The sequence below is a fragment of the Ursus americanus genome, chromosome 6, assembly GCF_024610735.1.
Source record: "Ursus americanus isolate L20-20 chromosome 6, mUrsAme1.1.p, whole genome shotgun sequence".
NCBI lineage: Eukaryota > Metazoa > Chordata > Mammalia > Carnivora > Ursidae > Ursus > Ursus americanus.
Genome location: NC_142132.1, coordinates 16,550,082 through 16,560,148, shown reverse-complemented (window position 1 = coordinate 16,560,148; position 10,067 = coordinate 16,550,082).

Below are 10,067 nucleotides of genomic sequence, written 5' to 3'. Positions count from 1 at the left end.
AAGTTCAGAGACACATTCAAAATAAAGGGGGAAAAACTAAAAAGGAGGAAAGGTGGTAGGTCATTCTATCAGTCTCCTTAGCACAGTAAAACGGTTCCCAATCTTCAATTGCCCTGTGCATCCTAAAACCCCTCCTTGATGTCACCGATGTCACCAACAATGCCTTTGTTCTAAACACAGCAGGTGTTTTTCAAGACCCATCTTGATGCTCTGTTGACAACATTCCTCACTGCTGACTCTCGCTTCTTTTGTGATGCCAGATTTTCTCCCTCTGCCTCTCAGGTCGCTCCTTTTGAGTCTCCTCCTTGGCCAGCTGTCCTATAATTTGGGAGCAGCTCAGAGGTTCTCTTCTATCTTCTCCTCTTACTTGATCTACTCTTCTAATGAATTATTATTCCCTTCTCTGCCTCAAGGTACCATTTTTACGCTGGAGACTCTCAAACCTATCTCGAGCCAAGATCTTACAGCCCTGGAAACGCATCCACTGGCTGCCTTCCTGTGAGAGAGCACCGGGGACGATAGTGCTGCAAGCCCAAGCTCCTCCCTGGTCTCCTTCTACCCACACTGGCCTTCGTGCTACTGCTCAGCGAACACCCCTTCCCTCAGCCCAGGTCACCTCGTCAGGCTTCTGAGCCTCATCTTTGATTCTTTCCTCTTCCTTGGATCACAAATATTTACTGATGTCAGTATGTACGAGAGACTGTGCTAGGCGGCCGGGGATGGAGCCGTATATGAGTCAGAATGGTCCTTGCTCTCGGGGAGATTACAGCCTCGGGCACTTCTCACTCTCACCACCCACCCTGCGAACACCGTGCTATTGTTCTTGAGACAGCCCCCTTCTCTCTACCAGACGGCTACTCTCCTCCGAAAGGGTTGCATATCCCTCGTTTCTTGCCTTGATTGCCTCGACTGTTTCTTAACTCATTTCTGTGAGTCAAGGCTTGCCTTTCCAAATCATTTCCACAATACAGGGGAGAGAAATCTGCCTAAAACCAATTTTTTCACACTATCTCTGCTTAGCATACTTCAGTGGCTCCTCCCCGCTCTTAGAATAAAGGTTAAACTCGTTAGATGGCTAAACGCAAGGGCTTGGCCAAGGTCTGTGGAAACACAATATCCCCTGAAGTCTTTAAATATTCATTCAACATTGTTAATCAGAAAAAAAATGATTCTATTAATAAAAAATTGAATATCCACTTCCATCTGAAGTTAGGAATTTGCCATATGCATTGACTATGACATGGTATTTTTTATGCATACGTGCTTCATACGTATAGAAAACTGGATCGTGCACTATATACTGATAGGTTATGTAACCCAGTCTTCTTATTTTCATGTCGTGGATGTCTTTCCGTGTCATTAAACATTCTTCTGCCACATCAGTTGATGACTCCACAGTGTTTTATTGGTCTATCTATTTTTAAATTTGATCTTTTCCAAACTGATATGTGCACAGTTTAAAAAATTCAAATAGTATTAAAGCGTTTATAATAAAAAACAACAGCACCCTATGCCACCTGTCCCCATTTCAGCCCCCATTTCTAGAAGCAGCCATTGAAGAATATTTTAGCTGCTGCTTTTCTAAATTTACCTCTATATTTCCAAATAATATGGGCATGGCACTTTAAAAAAAAGATTTATTTATTTATTTTAGAGACAGAGAGAGCACGAGTAGGGGACGGGCAGAGGGCGAGGGAGACAGAAAATCTGGAGCAGATTCTGTGCTGAGCCTGGAACCCGACGCAGGGCTCAATCTCATGACCTCAAGATCACAACCTGAGCCAAAACCAAGAGTCAGAACCTTAACCGGCTCTGCCACCCCAGGTGCCCTGACGCTTTTTTTTTTTTAATTGATCCATCTATTTTACCTATCAACTTACAGGGTGATGTAGTCAATCATTCAACAAATATATATTATTCACAGTGCCGGGCACTGTTCCAGGCAATGAGCAAAAGTGACAAGATCATTGCATTCATGAAACTTATGTTCTAGAAGAAAAGCAATTATAAAGCAAATAACTAAATAAAACAATTTAATAAACTGTTATGTATTACAAAAAAATAAAACATGGTAGTAGAGATTAAAAAGACTGACTTCAGGAAGGGTCAGGAAACATTCTGAGATGGCATCTGAGTTGAGCTGTATGGTGACGATCTATGGCAAGAGCTGTATTCATTAGGATATGGGTTGGGTGCATGTGACAGACCCTGCGATGGCTTAAGGACGTGGAGTCTATTTTTTGCCTTATATAAGAGCCCGAGGGTAGGCCTTCAAGGAGACCAGCCTCCTTCTAGTTTCTTGCTCCCCATCTCTATGGTCCGAGATCGCTGCACCACATGTATGTTTCAAACAGCAAGATGGGGGGAGGAGAAGGGCACATCCCCTTTCTATAAGAGCACAATTCAGAAACTTCCCATCTCTTCTGCCTACATACTTTTGGCAAGAATGTAGTCACAAGGACATACCTAGCTCCAAGAGAAACTTGAAATGTGGTTTCTCTTCTGGGCAGTCGTGAGCTGAGCTTAAGTTCTATTCCTGTGGAAGAAGAGGAGAACGGGCGTCGGGGACTGACTTATTCTCTGCCAAAAGAACACGTCACACAGAGAAAAGATCAGAGGCAAAGGCCTTGAGGAGAGAAAGGCCGTGACTTGTTTAAAGAGGAGAAAGCAGCCAGTGCCAAGCCACGGTGGCTGCAAGTGGGAGAGCTGGAGGATATATCAGGGAGGCAGACAGGGACCGGGTGACGCGGGGATTGCAAAACCACAGCAAGGAATTTTGCTTTTATTCTATTGGAAGCGATGGGAGAGCTTTCAGCGGGGAACTGACGTAGCCATTCTCTCGCGCACCGTCCCCTTCCCCCGTTCCTTCCTGGCACCCTGTCATTGATTTCGATGGAATCATTCATCACTATACACGTTACCACGAATATGCAAATGTCGTTCGTGGCAGAACCACACAGTCTACTAAGGGCCCATTTCCTTTCTTGGACAGCTTTTAGTTTGCCTCAAGTGAACGATACCACTAGTGTTTTGCTCACGTCGTTATACACACACCATGCACACAGATCCGTGGCTTCAATTCCCTCAGATCCTCTCAGACGATCCATCGTCTGTTCTGCCCAGTGTACTTTTCTCTGTCTTCCAGACATTTCTTGCCGCAATCTCTCATCCACCCAGGAGATTATCCTTGTGAGTTGGTTCCTTTTTAATATCTTTACTATCCTGTGAAGGAAGCTTGGGATAGAGAGAAGAAAAAAGTAAGCATGCTCTGGCCACCAATTTAATCTAAATTTCATTAACGTTTTAGCTTAAGAACTCTCTCCTTCGCGATAGCTTTTAACTTGGTAAAATACATTGAAAATGAGACTCCCCTTCAGACGTTTTTGTGAGACCGCAGAAAAGATTCAAAGCTTTGTCAGGTTGTTCCTTTGAATGGGACTGAGTGCCAGGAGGGGACGATGAGCTGCCTGGGCTTTCATCCAGCTCCGCTCCTCTGTCCTTGGACCCCCAGCCTGGACACCGTCCCTGCCCACGCGTCCCATTCCCACTATAATGTATTATCATGTCTCGTTTGCCCCGTGTATTCCTCTCACCCTGGAAAGGCAGGCGTCTCTGTCCTGTTGGTGTTTTTGAACCGCTCGGCTTATGGCCTCAACGACTTTGGTGGACACTTACCTACTTCTTGGATGTCTGGATGCGATATACCCACCTCTTCCTCGAGAGGAAGCTTTTACTCATAACTACGTGTGATTTTTTTTTTTTTTGAGATGTCAATGCCGCTCTTAGCTTTATCTTCCCTCTGAGAATCCCAATTTTCCTCACGTGTAAAAGCCCACCTCGAATGCTACCTGGCCCCTGAGGACTTCCCTAAGGAATCCAACCCCCTTCCTCTACTCAGCGTGGTCAGCGTCTCACCCTTAATTAGCACCCAGTAAGTGTTTCCTGAATAAATAAATAAAGTCATCCAATGAGGATTCAAATACATTTTTGAATATTGTGTATTTTTAAAATTTCCAGCTTCTATCGTTTCATGTTTAGCAGCTGACGAGCTAGCATGATTAACATCAAGCTCCATTCCCAGCCTAGATGCAGACACGCAGCAAGAGGATAGTTAACGTTTTCTTCGACTGTTTATTTGGCACAGCAAGGATAGTGTAACCAAACCCATCTGTTCCCTCTTGTCCGGGGATTTCGAATGGTGACACAAAGAACTTTATGCTGAACTTCTAATGACTCCCAACTTATGTCACCTGTTCTTTGTCAGAAACTTGTTAAAATTTTTAACACAGATAAATAAATTACGAGAGCACAACCTGGAAGAAGTATAGAGTTCTTACATAAAAGTCAACAGCTCTGAAACAAGAAGATAAGTTTCTTGGCTGATTATTCTCATGACATATGAATAGCTGAGTTGTTTAAAACAGTATGCTTTTATTATGGACTTAAAGGAAAACTTGATGTTAGCCAGGAATTATATAATTATAGGATTCAGGGCTAAACGGGACCCAGATAAGTTATTTATTTCGTTATCTAGCTTTCAGAGAAGATCTTAAATAGCATGCTGCAATTTTAAAATATAAAATCTGGGTAAAGGTTTACGGTTATATATCACGTCAACATTGTGGGCCATTTTTATAAACGGCTGTGCTTATTCAAGGTCAGCTGGTGCTATCCACCCTGATACTTAAAACCCGCCTATCTTAAATCCTCCTTTCTAACTTATAATTAGGATCATTTTGCTTCCTTTCCATAAGCTAAGGCAGTAAGTCTGTCTTACCCGCACTGCATATAACCACTCCACGATACCTGAAATGCTGCTACGCCTTTTAAATTTGCCCTGTCACTAATTCAAAAAATTCTTATTGGACCAAAATTATAGGCATATAATCATTAAACACCATCATTTTCTAGCAAATCAAAGTCAAAGTCTATAAAACTGGCTATTTTGCTTAGGCTTAATAACACATTTAGAACTTCCATGGCACTGAGCTTTCTGGGCGGTGTCTTCTTTCAAATTAGCGAAAAGATGCTCAATATAAGCCGTCATTAGGGAAATGCAAATAAAAACCACAATGAGATACCACATCGCACTCACCAAAATGGCTATAATCAAAAAGACAGACAATACCAAGTGTCGGAGAGGATGTGGAGAGGCTGAAGCCCTCCTGCGTTGCTGATGGGAATGTAAAGTGATGCGGTACTCTGGAAAACAATTTGGCAGTTCCTCAAGAAGTTGAAACACAGGGACCGTGCGACCCAGCGATTCCACCTCTAGGTAAATGCCCAAGAGAAATGGACACAAACCTGTACAACATGTTAAGAGCAGCATTATTCATAATAGCCGAAAAGTGGGAACAACTCACACGTCCAACAGATGAATGGATGACCAAAATGTGGTCTTTTCTAACAGTGGACTATTTTTAGCCACAAAAAGGAATAAAGTATTGATACATGCTACAACGTGGATGAAACTTGAAAACATTATGTTAAGTCAAAAAACCCAATCACAAAAGAACACACACCCCATTCCTTTTATATGAAATGCCCAGAAGAGGTAAACCTATTATAGAGCCAAAAATATTAGTTGCTGCCTAGGATGGGAGTGGGGGGTGGGGTTATGGGGGAGAGGGAGGGGAGGACTGGGGAGTGACCGCTCACGGATACGGGATTTCTTTTTTGGGTGATAAAAATAATCTAAAATTGGTTGTGATGATGGCTGCACAACTCTGTAAATATACTAAAAACCATTGAATTGCACACTTTAAATGAGTGGATTATTTGGTATGTGACTATATCTCAATAAACCTATTTTAAAAAACCCAAAACATACCAGAGTTGAGCACTCTTTCCATGCATAAAAGACACTCATAAAAAGAAATTGGCTGATGTAGCAAAACCGGGGTATTTGGCTTTTATTCCCCTTCCAGACAAGGTTGCTGTTAGTTCATTTACAATTTTATCTACTTATCCCGTGCGATATGTAATCAGAGCTCGGAGCCTCCACAGGAAGTCTGTAACTGTTCTTTCAAGCAAACTTAAAAAAACAGTGTAATCACATTATCTAATCCTGCACTAAAGCACTGCTTTGATGCCATTTTACCATCTTAAGCTCTGGCTTTCCATCTTGAAATACCAGAGGGGCTTATACAGCTCATGTAATTCGACTTCACGAAACTTTTTCTCATTGAAGAAAACGTCTATCATATTTAGGATGAACCGGGGTTCTTAGGTGTTTTTAAGTCTGTAGGCTATCTACAACACTCTATGGGGAGCTACGCCATAGAATGCAGTCCCAAACGGACAGCAGCTCTTCTATAACCAGGTTTCATTTAAATTAAATGAGCTTCTTAAAGAGAAGTTCAACTGATCACTCATGAATTATTTACATACTGTTTCGTGTTGCTAAATTAGTTTCTCGTGTATCCTTTCACCAAGTAGCTCATACATCTCCAACCTACCCCAACCTCTCCTTTCTTAAGATACAAAACCGCACAAATCTGACCTCTGAAGTATTTTACATATATGAGCTTTTACTCTGCCCCCTAAGGAAATTCTAAGCTTCTCCAAGGCCAGGATCTTGTTTTAAACATCAACACCTTACAGAGACCCCATAATTACAATGTATTTGTCAAGGTTCAAGGCTTGGCCTCCTTCTCCTGTTACGCTCTAATTCATAGGCTGACATACTATGCAATGCATGGTGTGTGTATGGATATCTAACTCACTTTTTCTTCATTTCCAACACATAAATTTGTGTCGACTGCCCCGAAATCTTCAAAAACTCTTGATTTTCTTCAGGATAGCTTCCAAACAACATAGTATGGCTCTCAAAGGTCTTTGCCATCTTCCCCCACCTACACTTCCTAGCCTGAGCTTCACACACCACCACCACCACAGCAGTGCTCAACCCAGGACTGTGACCTGAGCCGAAGGCAGACGCTTAACTGACTGAGCCACCTGGGTGCCCCTAGATTGAATAGCTCTTATCTTAATTTCCATATAACACCAAGAATAGTGTGGAGCACATAGCAGTTAATCAACAAATTATATTGATTGATAAAAGTTCTTAGAGGATTTAAATGCTCAATGACTGATTTTAGCGACAAACTAAAGTGATACATCTTGACAAAGAAAAGCTGCTTCTCTGAATTGTTCCCACGCGGAATCAGACCTAAGTAACAGATAAGTTTTAATGTACCGAAAACAGTCAACTGAGTAGTTTCAGTATTTTTTTTTATCTTCAGTGGTTCTTCTGGAGTGAAACTATTTTCACCTGAGGAAAGCACGTGTAAGAATTTTGGACGTCAAATTCTTGGAATGTGGATGGATTTTTCACTGTCTATTCAAGATTCATCCAAGCACTTACGTTTATTAGAAATGTCTCTGGACCTGACACTGAAAAAGGTAGATCATAAAATGAATATGAAAAGCCCTGCCCTGAAGGTGTTTACATATCCTAGGGGACAAGTCTCACAGGAATCTGGGTTTTGGTGCCTTAGAAAAACAGGGACTAATTAGCTCTATGCTGACGAATCTGCAAGTTCTTTAAAATGTACACTCTTCAATTCAGATTATAATACTTAGGTTTCAATGTATATTAAAAACAAAGCTATAACAGTATTTTATTTAGAAAACCACTTTGGATTCACCAGAACAGCAAAACACATAATTAGATGCTGTGAAGCAGGGCCCAGGAATAGGGTAAGGCAAGAGAGTTTCCTAGTGTAAAATGTAGGGAGGCTTGGGGCGCCTGGGTGGCACAGCGGTTAAGAGTCTGCCTTCGGCTCAGGGCATGATCCGGCGTTATGGGATCGAGCCCCACATCAGGCTCCTCTGCTAGGAACCTGCTACTTCCTCTCCCACTCCCGCTGCTTGTGTTCCCTCTCTCGCTGGCTGTCTCTCTCTCTGTCAAATAAATAAATAAAATCTTAAAAAAAAAAATTAAAAAAAAAAAAAAGTAGGGAGGCTCTCCCTCCCCAGGCCACGCAAATGCAGGGTCAGCCTTGAGAACCAGTGCCCTTGTTTAAAGCACGCACCCTAACCTCTCCTGCTTCACCCTAGTTCTGGACCAGCTATGAATATTTAAGAAAATAATCATTTTGTGTTATACTCAGTTTTGTAGACTTGGTACACTCTATAACAAAAGTTTTACAAATTATTTCTGGCTCACCAAAAATGGAACTGTGAAATCATGGGAATGAGACCTATGAAAAGAGCAGGTCTACTTTTTGGAGGAAGGGGTAGATATTAAGGGAAAGAGACAACATATTTAGCATATTAAAATGACTGCCAAGTTAAAAGCTTCCAACTATTCGGATTAGAACTAATTCTTATACCTAAACTGTTCTACTATTATCTATAACCAGTAACTTACAGTTTTGCTGGCTTCAAAAACTTTTTTTTTTTTTTTTAAGATTTACCCATTTATTTGAGAGAACGAAAGCGTGGGGGGAGGGGGGTGGGGACAGAGGGAGAGGGAGAGAACATCTCAAGCAGACTCTCCACCCAGTCTGCAGCCTGACATGGGGCTGCATCTCAGGACCCTGAGATCACGACCTGAGCGGAAACCATGAGCCAGAGGCTCGACCGACTGCACCACCGAGGTGCCCCTCAAATAACTTTTTTATTGGAATTTTTCTAAGATCAATATCAAATGAACTGAATGAACAGTAATAAAACCACCAGGAAGGTTACAAGCCAACAGTAATATTCCTTCAAGACCGATTATTTCGAGGATTAGTACTCGAAGATGACTCCCTTCTTAGTTCCTTAGTCTATTTATTGATGGTTATTTAGGACCACATAAGGAAATTCTGGATGCATTTGGTTTGTAGGACTATAACTCAGTAACTGAACACACCGTGAACTTAAATTTGTTGTTCTAAAAACCCGCTTCGTATTTAGGTACATTAATAAACACAGAATCAGGGATAAGTGATTTAGGTTTCAAAGGGCATTGACATCAAGTAGAAAAGATTTTTCTGTGACACTGAAGTCATGACAACCTGGAATCAGTCTGTCCAGTGTCACTGCCTCTGGGAATTCAATGCTCAGTGTCAGGTAAGGTGCTGAAGCAGAAGGTTCTGAAAAGTTCCAAGTACAGATATAGTCAAACGTTTTCCTCTGGGCTGGCTTAATTCTATTTCTTCCCTACACGTGTTTAGGATGTTCAAGAGCTGTCATCCATTTATTTTGGGTTGGTGGTAGGTTTCTTCTTCTCTCGTTTCACTTTAAAATTGAAATTTTTTATCTACCAAAGTGTGAGGTGTTGGAATGAAGAATTTCAGATATAGCTCTCGACGGAGCCTCGGGAGGTTTGGCTGTGATTGTGACTTATATTTAAAACTCTCTGGGGTGGTCCCTAAATGAGGTTCTGCGTGTTCTGCGGCAATGGCAGCAAACGCAATCGCTCCGAGCTGCTGTAAATAGTGCTGTTTGTGTAGAAAGAGGTTTTTTGCATTGGATGAGAAAAAGGCTGAGGCCGCCCTTAAGTAACACACTTGGATTTCAACGTCAAATCTCCAAAATCATGAAAAATCTTTTTATCGATGAAAAAGGACAATTCCAAGAAAAAACTATTACTCAAATAATAAACTAAAATGAACATAAATGACTTGACCATCTCCCCAAAATGCCTGTTTTTGTGGACTGCACAGCGTTCTAACTGTAACTTGTAACAACTTACGAAAAGTTTAAAACATCAAAAGCCTGAACAAGTTAAAATATTCTAAATGTGTAACTGAAGTCAACTGAGAGCACAGTTAAACTGGATTTATTACCGCTGTGCCCCTCAAAGCTGTTCCTCCCTTAAATGTGATCCCGACAGCCTTTACCTCCACAGCAAAGTAAAATCCAAGCTTGTGAAAATAAAGTTCATGGAGATTACTATCCTTACTGAAATCATTACTGGAAATAATTTTCCATGAAAACATTAATTAAGAAATTCCCCAAATAATTTCATTGCTAGAGGTAATGCAAGGACATGCATATACACACATGCATACGTGCATTATACTTGTTTTCTTATCTAAATCCCATAAAAACATTTTTTTTAAAGATTTTATTTA